The 17,623-nt window shown below is 37.4% G+C and overlaps 12 non-coding genes across 12 annotated transcripts; all 12 read right to left on the minus strand.

Annotated features, from left to right (window-relative positions):
- Positions 1 to 59: 59 nt before the first annotated feature.
- On the minus strand, positions 60 to 185 carry TRNAL-CAA (transfer RNA leucine (anticodon CAA)). Its single transcript has 2 exons — positions 148 to 185; positions 60 to 105 (listed from the first exon to the last, which is right to left on the minus strand). It is a non-coding gene; the product is annotated as a tRNA-Leu (tRNA).
- An 85-nt stretch (positions 186 to 270) lies between these two features.
- TRNAL-CAA (transfer RNA leucine (anticodon CAA)) lies at positions 271 to 396 on the minus strand. Its single transcript has 2 exons — positions 359 to 396; positions 271 to 316 (listed from the first exon to the last, which is right to left on the minus strand). It is a non-coding gene; the product is annotated as a tRNA-Leu (tRNA).
- An 86-nt stretch (positions 397 to 482) lies between these two features.
- TRNAL-CAA (transfer RNA leucine (anticodon CAA)) lies at positions 483 to 608 on the minus strand. Its single transcript has 2 exons — positions 571 to 608; positions 483 to 528 (listed from the first exon to the last, which is right to left on the minus strand). It is a non-coding gene; the product is annotated as a tRNA-Leu (tRNA).
- An 86-nt stretch (positions 609 to 694) lies between these two features.
- TRNAL-CAA (transfer RNA leucine (anticodon CAA)) lies at positions 695 to 820 on the minus strand. Its single transcript has 2 exons — positions 783 to 820; positions 695 to 740 (listed from the first exon to the last, which is right to left on the minus strand). It is a non-coding gene; the product is annotated as a tRNA-Leu (tRNA).
- Positions 821 to 907: 87 nt separating this feature from the next.
- Positions 908 to 1,033, minus strand: TRNAL-CAA (transfer RNA leucine (anticodon CAA)). The gene is made up of 2 exons: positions 996 to 1,033; positions 908 to 953 (listed from the first exon to the last, which is right to left on the minus strand). It is a non-coding gene; the product is annotated as a tRNA-Leu (tRNA).
- An 85-nt stretch (positions 1,034 to 1,118) lies between these two features.
- TRNAL-CAA (transfer RNA leucine (anticodon CAA)) lies at positions 1,119 to 1,244 on the minus strand. Its single transcript has 2 exons — positions 1,207 to 1,244; positions 1,119 to 1,164 (listed from the first exon to the last, which is right to left on the minus strand). It is a non-coding gene; the product is annotated as a tRNA-Leu (tRNA).
- Positions 1,245 to 1,329: 85 nt separating this feature from the next.
- On the minus strand, positions 1,330 to 1,455 carry TRNAL-CAA (transfer RNA leucine (anticodon CAA)). The gene is made up of 2 exons: positions 1,418 to 1,455; positions 1,330 to 1,375 (listed from the first exon to the last, which is right to left on the minus strand). It is a non-coding gene; the product is annotated as a tRNA-Leu (tRNA).
- Positions 1,456 to 1,542: 87 nt separating this feature from the next.
- Positions 1,543 to 1,668, minus strand: TRNAL-CAA (transfer RNA leucine (anticodon CAA)). The gene is made up of 2 exons: positions 1,631 to 1,668; positions 1,543 to 1,588 (listed from the first exon to the last, which is right to left on the minus strand). It is a non-coding gene; the product is annotated as a tRNA-Leu (tRNA).
- Positions 1,669 to 1,753: 85 nt separating this feature from the next.
- TRNAL-CAA (transfer RNA leucine (anticodon CAA)) lies at positions 1,754 to 1,879 on the minus strand. Its single transcript has 2 exons — positions 1,842 to 1,879; positions 1,754 to 1,799 (listed from the first exon to the last, which is right to left on the minus strand). It is a non-coding gene; the product is annotated as a tRNA-Leu (tRNA).
- An 85-nt stretch (positions 1,880 to 1,964) lies between these two features.
- Positions 1,965 to 2,091, minus strand: TRNAL-CAA (transfer RNA leucine (anticodon CAA)). Its single transcript has 2 exons — positions 2,053 to 2,091; positions 1,965 to 2,010 (listed from the first exon to the last, which is right to left on the minus strand). It is a non-coding gene; the product is annotated as a tRNA-Leu (tRNA).
- Positions 2,092 to 2,176: 85 nt separating this feature from the next.
- On the minus strand, positions 2,177 to 2,302 carry TRNAL-CAA (transfer RNA leucine (anticodon CAA)). Its single transcript has 2 exons — positions 2,265 to 2,302; positions 2,177 to 2,222 (listed from the first exon to the last, which is right to left on the minus strand). It is a non-coding gene; the product is annotated as a tRNA-Leu (tRNA).
- An 8,316-nt stretch (positions 2,303 to 10,618) lies between these two features.
- On the minus strand, positions 10,619 to 10,741 carry TRNAL-CAA (transfer RNA leucine (anticodon CAA)). The gene is made up of 2 exons: positions 10,704 to 10,741; positions 10,619 to 10,664 (listed from the first exon to the last, which is right to left on the minus strand). It is a non-coding gene; the product is annotated as a tRNA-Leu (tRNA).
- Between the last annotated feature and the right edge of the window lie 6,882 nt (positions 10,742 to 17,623).

Below are 17,623 nucleotides of genomic sequence, written 5' to 3' on the forward strand. Positions count from 1 at the left end.
ACGAAACGTTAATATTAGTAATTTTGACGCGTAACAATAAATTAAAAAAAAGCAATTATTGTCAGAAGTGGGATTCGAACCCACGCCCTCATACGAGGACCAGAATTCACACGTCTCCATCTAACGGTGGAGACAAGGTTGTCAAGCCTTGAGTCTGGCGCCTTAGACCGCTCGGCCATCCTGACATGAAGCCTTCCGTCTAATTTATCGCACGAAACGTTAATATTAGTAATTTTGACGCGTAACAATAAATTTAAAAAAAGCAATTATTGTCAGAAGTGGGATTCGAACCCACGCCCTCATACGAGGACCAGAATTCACACGTCTCCATCTAACGGTGGAGACAAGGTTGTCAAGCCTTGAGTCTGGCGCCTTAGACCGCTCGGCCATCCTGACATGAAGCATTCCGTCTAATTTATCGCACGAAACGTTAATATTAGTAATTTTAACGCGTAACAATAAATTTAAAAAAAAGCAATTATTGTCAGAAGTGGGATTCGAACCCACGCCCTCATACGAGGACCAGAATTCACACGTCTCCATCTATCGGTAGAGACAAGGTTGTCAAGCCTTGAGTCTGGCGCCTTAGACCACTCGGCCATCCTGACATGAATCCTTCCGTCTAATTTATCGCACGAAACGTTAATATTAGTAATTTCGACGCGTAACAATAAATTTAAAAAAAAGCAATTATTGTCAGAAGTGGGATTCGAACCCACGCCCTCATACGAGGACCAGAATTCACACGTCTCCATCTAACGGTGGAGACAAGGTTGTCAAGCCTTGAGTCTGGCGCCTTAGACCGCTCGGCCATCCTGACATGAAGCCTTCCCTCTAATTTATCGCACGAAACGTTAATATTAGTAATTTTGACGCGTAACAATAAATTTAAAAAAAAAGCAATTGTTGTCAGAAGTGGGATTCGAACCCACGCCCTCATACGAGGACCAGAATTCACACGTCTCCATCTATCGGTAGAGACAAGGTTGTCAAGCCTTGAGTCTGGCGCCTTAGACCGCTCGGCCATCCTGACATGAAGCCTTCCGTCTAATTTATCGCACGAAACGTTAATATTAGTAATTTTGACGCGTAACAATAAATTAAAAAAAAGCAATTATTGTCAGAAGTGGGATTCGAACCCACGCCCTCATACGAGGACCAGAATTCACACGTCTCCATCTATCGGTAGAGACAAGGTTGTCAAGCCTTGAGTCTGGCGCCTTAGACCGCTCGGCCATCCTGACATGAAGCCTTCCGTCTAATTTATCGCACGAAACGTTAATATTAGTAATTTTGACGCGTAACAATAAATTAAAAAAAAGCAATTATTGTCAGAAGTGGGATTCGAACCCACGCCCTCATACGAGGACCAGAATTCACACGTCTCCATCTAACGGTGGAGACAAGGTTGTCAAGCCTTGAGTCTGGCGCCTTAGACCGCTCGGCCATCCTGACATGAAGCATTCCCTCTAATTTATCGCACGAAACGTTAATATTAGTAATTTTGACGCGTAACAATAAATTTAAAAAAAAAGCAATTGTTGTCAGAAGTGGGATTCGAACCCACGCCCTCATACGAGGACCAGAATTCACACGTCTCCATCTATCGGTAGAGACAAGGTTGTCAAGCCTTGAGTCTGGCGCCTTAGACCGCTCGGCCATCCTGACATGAAGCTTTCCGTCTAATTTATCGCACGAAAAGTTAATATTAGTAATTTTGACGCGTAACAATAAATTAAAAAAAAGCAATTATTGTCAGAAGTGGGATTCGAACCCACGCCCTCATACGAGGACCAGAATTCACACGTCTCCATCTATCGGTAGAGACAAGGTTGTCAAGCCTTGAGTCTGGCGCCTTAGACCGCTCGGCCATCCTGACATGAAGCCTTCCGTCTAATTTATCGCACGAAACGTTAATATTAGTAATTTTGACGCGTAACAATAAATTAAAAAAAAGCAATTATTGTCAGAAGTGGGATTCGAACCCACGCCCTCATACGAGGACCAGAATTCACACGTCTCCATCTAACGGTGGAGACAAGGTTGTCAAGCCTTGAGTCTGGCGCCTTTAGACCGCTCGGCCATCCTGACATGAAGCCTTCCGTCTAATTTATCGCACGAAACGTTAATATTAGTAATTTTGACGCGTAACAATAAATTAAAAAAAAGCAATTATTGTCAGAAGTGGGATTCGAACCCACGCCCTCATACGAGGACCAGAATTCACACGTCTCCATCTAACGGTGGAGACAAGGTTGTCAAGCCTTGAGTCTGGCGCCTTAGACCGCTCGGCCATCCTGACACGCTGATTCTCCGTAAAGATCCTATTTATACTTTGTTTCAGTGTAAGCGTACCGCTACTTCCAAGAGATAGAGTTTAGTACCCTTATCTATTTTTAACCTTGCAATCTTCTTTATCAGCAGCTTCGGGCACAGAAGAAGGCCGATAAATATTTTTATATGGAACACAAAAAACTTACTAATAAAAATGAAGTAAAAACAACGATTTCTTCTAGTGCACAAGATTTAATTAAAAACATAAAATTTAATAACACAACCCGACTAGTTTCGGTAGAACATCCTACCATAATCAGGGGATTAACTAGTGCTCGGAATTGTTTATTCATTATCCACAAATTTTCCAATTTATTCAAAAAACGTTGGTAAAAAGAATATCATTTTAACTTTTTTAATTATGTTTTTTACGCAACCAAGCATTTATTTGAATAAAAGTGGTATTTATTTAAATAATTGTTTGTTTTATTTAAATAATAGGCTTATTCACTTTCGATTATTTAAACATTTTACAATTTTTATTCAACTATTGGTTATTTAAATAAATATTATTTAAATAGCGCCGAGCTTATTTTATTCATGGATAAAAATTAACCGAATGCCGAGCACTAGGGTTAACCGTTTCACGTGTTGAAGTAATCAATTTATATCAAAATACAGTTGATTTTTTACAATTTTTTTTTCTTTTAAACGACAAGTTGTAAAAATACGATAAAAAATAATATATGCGCTTTATAGATTCAAAGGTCTTGTCCATAATTTAAGCATTTCAATACCGGGTCCGAGGTCTCTATTCAAGAAAGATACATTTAAAGAAAGATTCATTTAAATCTAATTATATTTTTGTATTGCATGTTTTTAACAGTTTTTTATCGTCCCAAATAATTTTATGTCCGGTTTTACACGCGTGCTCCGCTAGGGCGGACTTATCAATTCTATTATGTGTAACATCGGCTACGTGTTCTTTAAATCTAATTTTGCAACATCTTTTTGTCTGACCGACATACACTTTTCCGCATTTGTCTTCCAAATGTTTGACAAATTTGGGACTCTGTAAATAAATCTTTTGTTGCTCCTTGTTTAGAGCATTTGTTACTGTCTATAGCAGCGACAGAGTGGACGCCAGGTAGGCTGTGGCAAATTAACTGAGAAGGTTTAAGAATGATAAAACATAATTAAAAGGGGCAAAAAATTCAAACCTAAAAGAATTTAAGGTAATTACTAAATTATGAGTAATAACATATGTAACATAATTACTCATAAGTATGTCTCTGTATAACATTTCCATTGAAAAAATTCAATGAGACCTTGTTTCACGCGGAACATACATTAAGCGGACCCAAAAATGCAAAAATGCTTATAATCCTTGCGCTATTGAAAAGGTTACCGTGGAAATGAAATCATGTGATCGCGAGGCACGAGCTAAACTTGACACGGGCAAAGCCAGAAACGCGCGAGGAATTCTCACTAACTTCTGTTTCCAATCAGTAAAGTTGATGACGCGTATTTCGTCACGGAGTTGTAAGTGACGTAATTTACGTCATATCCCGTGAACAAGGTTTCATTAACGAAAATACTTTTATGCCATACTTATAAGTGATTATGTTTCATATGGTAATAATAATAATAATCAGCTAGGCTAATACCGGCTTTGACCGGCCGGGTCGGGCCGGGTTTTCAAAATAAATAATTTTGACGGGCCGGGTCGGTTCGGGTTTAAATGTTGTATTTTTTAATCGGGTCGGGCTTTAGACTCATCTGTAGTTTGTATAAGACATCGCGAGCCGATTTTTTTATGTATTACAGGTGCGCTAAATTAGCTTATGTTGTGCAGCGCACTCGTTTATGTATGACTTATGGTACTATTTTAAATTTCGTTTTAACAATTAAAAACGCTCTTTTTAAAAACGAAATTCCCCCAGAACTTATGTAGTGAGCTGCCCTGTTACAAAATGGTTGTAACAGGTCAATTAACAGACATAGAAATCTCATAGGTAACTAGAATCCTGCCGTGTAACTGGCAAATGGACCAAACGCCGTGGCAGACGATAGCCAGATCTCAGCCAATCAGAGCTCAAAGAGTGGTTCTGACAAGAATTTAATGTCACCAGAGAGAATGACCTCACCTAGCTCCCGCTATAGTTACGCGGAACCAAGGAGGATTATTATCCTCCTTGGCGGAACCACTCTACGGCCTCTCATTGGCTGAAGGATCAAGGCGAACTGGCGTCAAGCTCGGCCGTAGGCGGCAGCATTCTAGTTACCTATGAGATTTCTATGTTAACAGAGCTTGATCTTGATTTCTGGCAACACTGCTATCTTTTTTCGCCAACTGGGAAACGATTGCCTGGCAGCGCTGTATTTCTCCACGCCGAAAATGGCGAACTTTTGCGTCCTAATATTTTTGCTTATCCGCTGATCGGTGGCTTTTTCGACCGTTATTTTAAATTGTCCAATACGACTGTTGAATTAAAAATTAAAGACACTGTAAAAACAGACGGCGGCAAGCTAAAACTGTCAAAAGGAGGACTCCAAAAGAGTGAAATATGAATGGACCACCCTATCGAAGAGAAGAAAGCCCGGACAATTCGAGAAAGAGTATCTCGGCGCAAAACAGTGGAAAGACTAGAGAGTCGTATCTTCTGGAGCCTCTGGGCCACTCGCGCCACAATCTTCTTTGATGTATTATCGAAGATTGAAGAATGACCCTTTGTGACAGGCACTGGGCACAAAGACCCTTTTGACTGCTCGTATGACGTCTCCTCCCCCTGAAATGATCCCCTTACCAATAAAGCAATATAACGGGCTCAAAAACCCCGAAGCCAAAAAAAGGTTTTCTTGACTTCTAAAATGCCCCAATAAAACGGTCGCGAGTTGGGCCACACATTGTTTGAGGGTGGTTTTAAGCTCACTTAATTTTATACCCTAGCCTAGTGGCCCAAAGATCGCGATAGCTCCCGCGGGCACACTTTAGGTCCCTACAGACATCGTTAAAACCCCATTTCAACTCCCCCCCCCCCCCCCCGTGTTTAGCGTCACACGCAATGGCCGGGACTTTGCTAACTCTAAAATAGTTTCTCATCTTTTATTAGGCCTTTTCTTCGGGTTTCGTTTCCATAGAGTAGTATCACCTCGTAGCTTTGGCCATTACCGCCATTTTAGGCGCGTTTTTTTCTCTATAGGAAAAAGCATGGGTGACGTTGCGTGATGTAGCACTGATACTACTCTATTGTCACCAATAGTGACTTTTTTACCAGGATATTTTTACGTCATTATAACCGATTGTCAAATACGTGTTTAACTATGTATGGTATGGGATGCTTCCGTAAACTATAGCTACGCCCCCTTTCGTTCGCCATTGAAACCTAGATAGGTAGCAACTAATTCGTAAATTTGACTTTATAAATAATGGTACTTGATTTATAATATAATTTTTGCCTGGTTTGCTTATATTTTGATAAGTTTATTAAAGAACAAACGTTCTTATGACATTTAATTTGACTGTAGCAGACGCTAGATCATGGGCGCTACGCAAATGGGGCTATGGAAAGCTCATATATTCCCTGTGATATTGAAAAAAATGACCATGGAAAAAATACTTGAGATCGCCAGGCACGAGGTAAGCCAATCCAGAAACGATGCAGGAAGTCTGCCAGTTTTCCAAACCCTCTCAATACCTTCCTATAAAGTTGTTACCTGGTATTTCGTCACTGACTTGTGAGCTGGAAGTGTCGTAATTTACGTCATATCCCGCGAAAATTAAAAAATATAACTTTCTGGCATACTTATGAATGATAATGTTACATATGGTAAAGCTATAAAAATATTACCAGTCACAAAATGTTCCTTTATATCTTGCCAAGTATTAAATTTCAAATAAAATATATATAGAATTAATAGAAGAAAATTGATTCTCAACCGAAAACTATCGCTACACCCCCTTTGGTTCGCCATTGTAATCTAGGTAGGTAGCGGCTAAAGCAGACGCTATTAGTTTTTACTCATCGTAATTCGTAAATTTGACTTTATAAATAATGATACTTGCCTTTTAATATAATTTTGCATGATTTTGCATCGTTTGCTTATATTTTGATAAGTTAATTTAAGAAAAAAAAACCTTCTTATGACATTTAATTTGACTCTAGCAGATGCTGGTTCATAGTCGCTACCTCGAAGAAGCTAGCGCCGTTACGCCACGAATAGTATTTTTTTTTCTGTAGCCGTATGCGAACGGAACCGTTTTGGATATTTCTCGAATGCACTTTTTTTTAACAAGCGCTGAGGGGGAGGGCGTTTATGGGAGTAAGGGGTATGTTCCCCGTGGCTGAGGGTGAAGATCGTCCCCTCCTAATTGCAGCTTTTCTCTTTGGAGCGTATATCTCCCCTCCCAAATGCTTTTACGCGGTGGGGCAGTGGGGCATTACTTAAAATGCTCCCTCAACGACTCGTAAAAGCTACGAAAGAATCCACGCTTTCTAAGTTTTATTGGGCTGAAATTCAAGGTCACCGTGTCCACACGTAAGGAGGAGAAAGACACTACTCGCTATACCCATTTTCTAACAATAGGATCGCTGTCAACCAGAAAATTGCGCTTTGAATAATTGGTAACCTTCTCTTTTTGTCAGGTTGCACGCGGGTGGGGGACTTGTAACGCGCGCCGACGCTAGGAAGATCAATTTGGAATGGATTCCAATCCTCTTGCGTTCTTATTCAGCTGTAGCATCCATTTGGGATGGAAAGCATTTCACTTTTCAATTTAAATGAAAGAAATGCCGAATCTACTTTATTTTTCACACGAACCTTCTTAATTTTTCCCTTTTCCCGTAATGATGGAAATCCATTTCTGTTGACACTTGACAGTACAATCGTTTTTGAACGGCAAATAATGGCGTTCATCGGTTCTTGCGTCCAACGCAAAATATTGCGCACGACTAGTGCTCGGCATTCGGTTAATTTTTATCCATGAATAAAATAAGCTCGGCGCTATTTAAATAATATTTAATTAAATAACCAATAGTTGAATAAAAATTGTAAAATGTTTAAATAATCGAAAGTGAATAAGCCTATTATTTAAATAAAACAAACAATTATTTAAATAAATACCACTTTTATTCAAATAAATGCTTGGTTGCGTAAAAAACATAATTAAAAAAGTTAAAATGATATTCTTTTTACCAACGTTTTTTAAATAAATTGGAAAATTTGTGGATAATGAATAAACAATTCCGAGCACTACGCACGACGCGAATTCATAAACTAACAAACTAACTCCGCAAAATTTTGCTTTATAAATGCTGGAATTTGTTTTCGACAGATTGCAGCAGACGTTCATAATAATAATAATTATAATATAATATAATTTAATTCTAACTACAGCAAAATTATCAATTTATTCTCTTTCTCCGTGTAACGACGCATTGCAACACCATCTTAATTTTTTGAAAAAACGATACAAAGAAAAAATCAAACAATTTGTCTTAACTGAAACTGCAAACCTAAAAAACATAGCGCATACCCTGAATAAAGTAAACATCTGTGATATTGACCCAGGCTGATATTAATTTATTCAAAAGAAGATTCCAGATAACAACAAGCTTTTTCTAAGGTAAAATCTTATACTACTCTGAAATTGTACCGTGCGAATTTCCCCTTGTAATTATATAATTTTTAAACCCCTGAATTATACATACTTACCCGCCTCCAAAAACTACCATTGTAAAAAATGACCAAAAGAATCAGATTCTAATTCTTTAAAAAAAAAACCAAAATAATGTTTCTTCCTTTCACCATTTGTACAACTTCATTGTAAAATAAAAGACGTCATAACCTGAGAAAAAATAATAATAATAATAATAATAATCAGCTAGGCTAATACCCATGGCACCACCTCAGGCCTAAATCATCTAGCGACTTTTAAAGCCTTTAATTCAGGTGGCCGGGTTACAATGCGTAGGAGGGTGGTGGCAAGCCCTGCGTGCCTCGCGAGCCAACAGCTCCCTACATTTGCCTACACTAACTATTAACGTTAAACTCCACAAGTTTTTATGGGAAGGGGAAACCGAAGAACTCGGGGGAACACCTCTTAAACCAGTGGGGAGAGAACTTGCAAACTCAACGAGGAAGGAGTTGTTCCGAGTTTTCACCACTCTGACGGCTTTGTCCCCGCCTACGAGATAAAAAAAATCCCCTCTGCGCGCGCTCCCCTCTCACGTTGTTGCTTGTTAAGTTACCATAGTGACGTCAAAAAAACCGTCAGCCACACCGAGACTAAAATCTGCCGCGATAAGCATTCCAAGTAGGGGTATGGATTCCTGAGACAGGTTAAGCCACCGTTCGAAAACGTGTAAGGGGAACTTGTAGCATTGTAGACGTACCTCGGGTGTACAGCCTGCACCTTCTACAAGTTCGCGCTACACGTTTTCTGGTGCTGGCTTAACCTCCCTAATATCTTTGCTTTAATTTACAAAACTAATATATTTCTATAATAATTTATTTTATTGATAGTTTGTAAAATTTACGGAAAAAATGTCTAGAAAAAATATAGCAGATAACATGCTATTGCTATAAATACACGTTTTCTAACAATATTAGAGGTTTTAGTACAAGCCAGAACTTTCTTTTCACTAATAAAATTGTAAACGCGCGATTTTTACTCCGTTTACTCCGGACTAGTGATGTGAATTTACCGGTAAAAATAAAAACTGTAAATTTACCGGGAAAATTACTGGGAAAATTACCGGCAAATTTACCATTAACTTTTTTAATTAATCAAAATAATGGTTTGATGCGAGGAGCAGGTCACTTCCATTTTGAGTGCGTCTTAATCTTAGTAAAATTATTAAATCGGGATAATCAAGATTAGAAAAATCTACTCACGATTTAATCAATCTGATCGCGATTTAAACGAGATTTAATCATTTTAATCACGTTTTAATCATTTTAATCATTTTAATCATGATTTAATCAATTTAATCGGTTGAATCGATATTTTAAAATTAAAACCAAAACTGAAGTATGGCAATTTATTATGAATTAATAATATTGATGGTTATATCGCAATTGAGTTTGATTTAAACGATTGAAGAACTAAACTTATCACAGCTTAGGAATTAAAATACCATTGTAATGGGAACTTCCTTTTTCATATTAAATTATTCTAATTCGCTCGTTCTAATCACGCACAATTATAATCATTCTGATTATCATTCTAATTTCTAATCGCGATTAAATCCTTTCAAAAAGGATTTAATAATTTTAATCCGATTTAATCATTAAATTATTTTTAAATCAGATTTAAACATTCTAATCATGATTAAACGTGATTTAATCAACATAATTGTGATTAAATTGAATTTAAACAAAATAATCAAGATTGAATCCGATTTCATCTTTCGAGGGGTGCGTCGTTAATCAAGGAAGTGACCTGTCCCTCGGTTTGATGTCATAATATTTATTAAAATAGTATTTCAATTTTACCTTAGCCTTAGGTTATGTTAAACTTAGAAAAACCTCCTATATAACCCCTTAGAAATACCTTTAAATGTGTGGAACGTAAAATCACAGTGCCGGGAATTCGGAGTCTTTAACAGGAAAATGATTTGGTTTTCTAGTCCAATGTAAAATGTTATTGTTCCTTCTTTTATTTAAAGTTTAATAAAATATTTTTGGGTGTTTTTTGCTTTATGAAAGTAATTGGTAAATTTATCGGTAAAACCACTCGGTAAATTTACCGTAATTTTACCATTACCGGTAAATTTACCGGCTCACATCTCTACTCCGGACTTGCAGAAAGTCTCCGTCGCACGTAGAATATTTTTAACTTTCTGGGGGCCGCGGCGTTTGAACATTTTTATTAATCCTATTTCATTGCATTAAAGTCGGACGCCATATTTTGGCGTTCAACGTTTTATGGATTTTCCCTTAGTCGATAATTCAAAATAAAAGGTCCCAAAAGCCGCCGACGATTAAAATAATTCTAAGACGGCCAAATAAGGTAGCAGTGCTGTCAGATTCAGATTACTTTGTTTGAAATATATCGAAAACGGCCACCAAATGAATATTTGGCTCCGTAGTATCGACTAAGATTATTAACGCAGGACTTTCAATTTATACTTGCCTCAAATTGTATTGTTGAAGAGTTTTACTTAAAACTGTAGGGATGTCCTCATGCATCCAATAATAGATTGTTAAGTTCGTTATTGAAACCCAAAATAACGTACTTTATAACTTTAATAATACAATAAAAAATGGTATAATCAAATAAAAAGTTAAATTACGACACGGTTGATTAAAATTCCCTCTCCTTTTTATTAAAAATAATTTTTGTCAGAAGTGGGATTCGAACCCACGCCCTCATACGAGGACCAGAATTCACACGTCTCCATCTGGTGGAGACAAGGTTATAAAGCCTTGAGTCTGGCGCCTTAGACCGCTCGGCCATCCTGACACGTTCTTTCCATCGCTGAGAGAGATTTTTCAAACTAGTTTATGGATCGTCGCCAAAATTGTCTACGTCATGATTAACGTCACAATTGACGTCAATCCGCGCGCGTTTCATACGGAGCCTATCTCCGCTTCCGTCTCCGTGTTCACCGGAGCTCGATCTCTTCTCCCTACAGGAATCTAGCATTGTGACAAATTAAACATTTAAAACTCGTAAAAATAGAAATAGACATTGGTATTTCTGTATCTAGAAATTTGTTCTGGAGAGCTCCAAATTTTTCAAATTTTAATTGGTGAAGTAATAGTTTAAAGATATTTTTCTTTTAGAAATATTAGAGAAAGCTTGTAATTTTTTTAACATTTTATATTTCAGTTCTCTATTTTTGACAAAGTAAATAACGGATCTTTACAATTATTAAAATTATCAATTTCTTTTAATTAAAATAGTAAAAATTAAATTATATTAGTAACCGGAGATAGTTTCAATTAAATAAACATTCACTTAGGTCTATTTCACACCAGCTTCGTGGTTTTTTTAACGTAATAACAAGTGCGCAGCGCTGTGTAGCTCAATATATTGGGGAAAATTCGTTTTCTTATAACTTATAAAGCGACGCGAAATAATTTGGTGCATTTTGATTCTTATTCAAAGTCGGCCGTAATAAAAATGGGGAAATATAATGGGGCAGGGACCCCGGACTATTCGAGGACGAAAAATAGAAGATGTCGTCCATTTTATCGGGGATATAATCGCGAAGAATCGGCCGTATTGAACCCAGCCGAGGCTTCACTAGAATGCGCTGTATGGCGTTTTGAGCAGGTGAGAACTCGGGACATTTTTATGACGACGATGCAGTCTCGAAAATTTTCCCATTCTTATTTTTCCCTTTGATATTTCCCATGCAAAAACTCACCAAATCTTACCTCGCTGTTTACTGATAGGCCTAAGAATTGGTAAAGTCTGTCGATTCGACTCGAGGGTGGGGGTAATTGTGCGCGTAGAAACGCGTCAGTATTTTAATGGTGTCTTTTCTCAGGGTTCTTTGAACGCGTCCATGGAACCTTACATAAGGTATTGTCGTCCGCTATTCTGAGTCACCCGGGACTCTTCGAGAAAAATTCCCCTTTTGCCATTATGTCTCTCTGTTAGGATATCTAAGCCATATTTTTTCTCTTGTTATTCGGCCATTCTGTTGGCTTTGAGACTTCGATACGCTTTAAAATGTACGTACTCTCGAGACATTTTTATGGTGAATGTTAAATTTCTGAACGAATGTTCAGTAACAATTACGAAGAAGGCACTTTTATGTTAGAATCAACGTCAGATTTCCTTTAAGTTTATATATTTGATGTTATGTTGAAACAGTGTCTACCAAACTTAAAAGGCTTTCAGAAAATGAAAACGTTGTTGAAAGCTCTAAATATTTATAACTCTACTATTCTTTTATGGACGTTAGGTTTCCCATTGTTTGAAAACAAAGACAATTGGGATCCTTACAAAATAAAACTAGGGATTTTACTAGATGAACCCATGGATATTTTAAAATTCGATATTATCAGAAGTTCATAACATTACGGACAGTGCTTCCACATTTTATATCTAAAATTTCCCTCGTGATAATTTTATTAAACGAAAAATCCCTTTTATCCCTTTTTTGACTTAGAAATTCCCATTTTTTATCCCTCAATGTATTTTGGGGCTTTTAATAATTTATATAAATATTAAGTTTAATTCTGAATCGAATTCCAACTATAAGGTTTTATTTATTACAAAATTACTTAAATTTGAATAATTTTGCAAAAATATATCCTCAAAAGTCGCAAATGAATATTTCAATCTTGACTTTCGTTACTATCTAACGTATTGAAAATATTTTTACATCATTCTGTGACTCATAACATATCCATGGACTAAATATGGAGTAGAGTAGAATAGGCAATGTTATCAGAAAAGCTAAAAAATCCCTTTCTTCCCGTGCAAATAACACTTTTCCCGTTTTCCCTCTTAAATTGCATTATTCCCTTTTAGCGTTTAGGAAGGTTGAAAAATCCCGGAAAAGGGAAAAATTGCCCGCATGTGGAAGCGCTGTTTACGGAATTCGAATGTTAATTTTTCTCCAGGACCGCGGATGTGTACACCGCATTTAGGCCGAAAATTTACAGCCTGTATTAATTCTCCTACGGATGTAAAATGTTAAAATTACACCGCTATGGTTAAATACTTATCAATTAACCATATTTTAACGAGGTTAACGTTTTATCCGAAACGTCTTTTGATAAAATACCGGGAGGCTGCGAAGGTACACCTTTCAAGATAATATGCATTCTTCTCTCGTCAGACTTCTGTTATAAACTTCTGATAGTACGAAACAATTAATATTACAAATACTAGGAAATCATTTAGGAATTTTCTCATCTCTTTTAAACTGGTTTTGTCATGACAGAAGACGTACTTTATTTTGCACGTAGAAGCGGTGTTGTCGTTTTTATCTGTCGTGCATTCCCTGTTTCTGATATCCCCCCATAATAGCCGCTCGCATTTCAGAAACTCAACGACGAATACTTCACCTACGGGTCCCATACGCATTCTCAATCCGCTCTATCAACCTCGTTTTCGATAGATTACCCACTACTAATACCACGAACATGGCGTCAAGCGCGCAATACGCGGTGCAAAGGGCCATCTCGGTGAGTCAGTTGGTGACGGCTCGAAAATTCCAGCTTCCGTTTTCCGAAGACGCTACTGGTCTCAGGTACCAGCGTGAATGGGGGAAGAGAGTGGGGTGACTTATCAAATTCGGCGTTGGGGAGCTAAGTCCTCTTTCTCGGCGGTAGTTGGCAGCTGCCCCGGGGGGAGATTTCCTGAATGTGTTTGCTTCTCTGATTATCGAAGATGGAGGAGATGACGGTTTCTTTTGAATTTGATATTTTTTGGCAAATAAACAAAAATGGCGGATTAAACTGGGTTTCAATCTACTTTGGGGATAGTTTCTCTATTTGATGGGTTTCGGGTTTGTTTGCGTTGAAACGTGATAAATATTGAGATTCTTTTACAATGGAAACTACTGACTGTATCGTTTCATTCACTTTTTTTCGAGATTTGAAATAAATACTCGATCATTTCTGATAGAATGTTTAGAAAACTGTAAATTTCACGCGCATTTTTTAAGTTATCTACGTGAATGGGCCGTCTCAACGGTATTACTTTTGTAGCTTTTATTCTGAGCGATAAGTAATGAAAACTTATAATGGTTTATCACAGGGTCGTCTTAAGGCATGGGCTAAATGGGCTACAGCCCAGGGCCCCCAACCAGTTTTGGGGCCCTGGAAAGGCCAGCCATACAGCCTCTACTCTAAGGATAAGGGTTAAGTTGGTTAAATATTATTTATGCTCATTTATATTTTGTATCTTTTAGTTACGTCTAAAGTAATTTGACTCATCGCCACATCGCGTGTCATACGGTACCAACAATTTCTAAAACCTATAACAAAGTGTAAAAAATATTGAGAAAGAATTAGAAATATTGAAAACCCTAAAACTTAACCTTCACTTTTTGTCGTAAGTAATAAGAGCTAGATATAAAAATCTTATTTTCAGTAAGCCTATGTTATACTTTTGAAATTAAAAGTTTTGGTTTGATATATATATATAAATAATTTAGCCCAGGGTCCCAAAACGTCTTAAGACGGGCCTAGTTTATTTATCAGCAACTTTGAGGATTTCATTAATTTCATATTAAAACGAGTCTAGGTGATATTGCGGTAACACGCTCTTGTTAGTAGCACCTGTGATGTAACGTCTGCTATTGTCAAGTAAGATAATAAATATAATAAATGGCAAATATTAACCATTTATAGGGTTAATCCATCACAACCCATTATACACGTAGTTGCGTATCATTAAAAGTCCTTACGCTACTATCTAGTTTTCGACGGAAACCAAAAGAGGGCGTAGTGATAGCTTTCGGTCGCGAATATACCTCCTTTGTTCTAATAATCAGCTAGGCTAATACCTACGTCCTAAGGCCCAATTCATCTACCGACTTTTATGCCTTTAATTCAGGTGACCGGGTTACAATGCGTAGGAGGGTGGCCTAATCAAAGAATCAAATCGATTTCAGTGTATATGTTGCAAGAAACCAGCAAAAAACTATTTTAAAATTCTCTGTTCAAATCAATTTGGAATTTTTTCCTGGGCGAAATTTAAAACGATTTGAAAATGAAAACGAATGACGATTATCTTCGAAACTACTCAGTAACTCAAATCAATTTTACGCGTGATGTCATCATTTAAGCGAAAGCGATTTCCCTACGATAAACACTATATTTCGTGGGCAATTTCGGCTAAAATTCTAAATAAAGGCATGATGTTAAGGTTTTATAATCTTTCTCTGACAAAAGTATCAACACCTAAAGAAAAACGTCATTACGTGTAGGGTGCTGTTGGCTCGCGTGGCATGATGGGGTTTCCACCTTTTGTTGAACTTGTAGTTCAACAAAATAATATATGTAAAATTATCAGCGGTCAGCCTCGACGATCTTCCGCCACTATAGTACGGCCAGCGGCCCGTAACCAATTATCAATTCTTTCTCTCGATCAGCAACGATATCTACATCTTAAGGTCTTTATGTACTTAATATTTAATAATTTGGTTCCAGACTATATTTCTGAACTCTTTCACAAACCAAATACAATTCATCATCACAAAACCAGAGGTAGCCAGTGTAATTTCTATGCAGAAGAACGCGATAGCAAACTTCGTAAAGTCGGAACAAGCTTCCTTCATTTATTCATGCAGGAGATTAAGGGAACTAATATCAGAAGAAAATAGGGGAAGTACGTATCTGTAGCTTTGAGCCGTAGAAGTCGTCGTGTGACCCACGAAAACGCCTTTTTACGCATAATAAAACAAACTGAAAAAGTAGTCCTACTTTTGTTTTGATTCAACACGGCTATAATCGACGAAAGCAAATACGCCTTAGCTCAAATAGCAGAGAATGAGAAGGGCAATATGTTACAATTGTTCAATTTAAGAAAAATGACTTTTTAAACGATGTATTCATCCGCGATTTCCCGCCAAACCGTTTTGGCGCGAAAATTCGTGAAAAGTGACGCCTTTCCAAAGCTGACTAGAAGCGTACTTCCCCCTATTTTCTTCTGCTAATATGTTAAAAAAATATTCGTGCAACTATCAAAAATTGGATGTGTTTATATGCTTTGTAAAATATTTAATTTATTGAATTTTTATATATGTTACTAACCCATTGCCCCGGGTGCCACATGTTTGGGCGTGATTTGGGGCCCTTGGGGGTGACATCCAACCGTGAAAAAAATAAAAATATACACAAACTAGAGACTAGTAAGTAGCACACCACACACCATGAAATCCGCCCCGGGTGTCACCCCATACTATGATATCCACCCCGGGTCCAACCCATGCTAGCTACCAGTGGCGTAGCCTGGATTTTGTTTCGGGGGGGGGGGGGGGCGCACCATTGGAAAAAAAGTAAAAAAATATAAATATTTGTTCATACGACCATATGTTTCGGGGGGGGGGGGGGGCACTGTTAACTACGCCATTGTTTTAAGATAAGTAAAAAAAATTAGTTAGAGTTCCGCCAGAATTAGGTGGATAATTTAGGGTTCCATAGCAAAACAAAATAGGAACCGCTGATCTAAAGACTACTAAGTTTCCGGATTATGTATTTGACACTCCCATTAATTTGTTAGTAGCGAAGGAAGGTGGTAGTAAGAAAACAAAAATGTGAACAAGGATTCGATCGAGTGTCATACTTATATTTATTGACATATGTAACATGAATATGCCAGAAAAGCATTTTTATAGAAACTTTGTTCGCTGGATATGACATAAATTCGAGGGGTCCAGCATTCGTACAAATCCCGTTCACTCTAAAAGAAAAATGATTTTATAAATCTTCAAAATCAGCCTATACAAACCAGAAATCGACGCTAATTCTGCTCTGAAATCTCAAAATCAGTTTAAAATAACAGAAATCAAGACGAAAATTGTACTCTGAAATCTCAAAATCAGTTTAAAATAACAGAAATCAAGACGAATATTGTACTCTGAAATCTTAAAATCAGTTTGATTTCTGAAATCAAGTATATACGCAAAATTTGCAGATGTCAGACCCCTCGCATAAATTACGTAACTTCAAACGAAAAATGCGTCATTAACCTTTAGACATAGGCCGGCCCGACAAGAGAGGGAAGAAGCCGGTACAAATTACTGGGGCCCGTGCCGCCCAAGGGCCCGGGTTTGAACAAACTAGATATACTTCTCCAGGGTTTCTTTACTAAAAAGTATGGCTATCTCCAGTAGCAACGGCTCTCTTGGGGCCCCGGAATTTGTATTTTACCGGGGCCCGGGCACGCTCTCGGCGACATAAGAAACGGAAGTAAAGGAAGCATATTATGAAAACGCTCAGAATAGCTCGCTATCTATTTCCGAGCAAAACGAGTCTAGGTGGCGTAACGGCTACCTTATCCGAGGATGTGCCTATGATTCTAGCGTCTGTTATTGACAAATTAAAAAGTCATAAGAACGTTTTTTCCTAAATAAACTTATCAAAATATAAGCAAACGTTGCAAAATTTTTATTAAAATCTAAGTATCATTATTTATAAAGTAAAATTTACGAATAGCGATAGTTTTCGGCCGCAAAGAGTTTAGCTCGTGTTTGTCAATCACACGATTTGGTTTCTATAGTGACCTTTTCAGTAGCGCAAGGAATACTAATTGTATGTTCCGTGTGAAACAAGGTCTAATTGACATTTTTCTATGAAGATGTTATAGAGAAGTATACATAAGCTATAATGTAAATGATGTTAAAAGCTAAATTGCTCCATTGATCGCGCAAAGGTC

The sequence above is a fragment of the Leiobunum rupestre genome, chromosome 3, assembly GCF_980474605.1.
Source record: "Leiobunum rupestre chromosome 3, qqLeiRupe1.1.hap1, whole genome shotgun sequence".
Taxonomy (NCBI): Eukaryota; Metazoa; Arthropoda; class Arachnida; order Opiliones; family Sclerosomatidae; genus Leiobunum; species Leiobunum rupestre.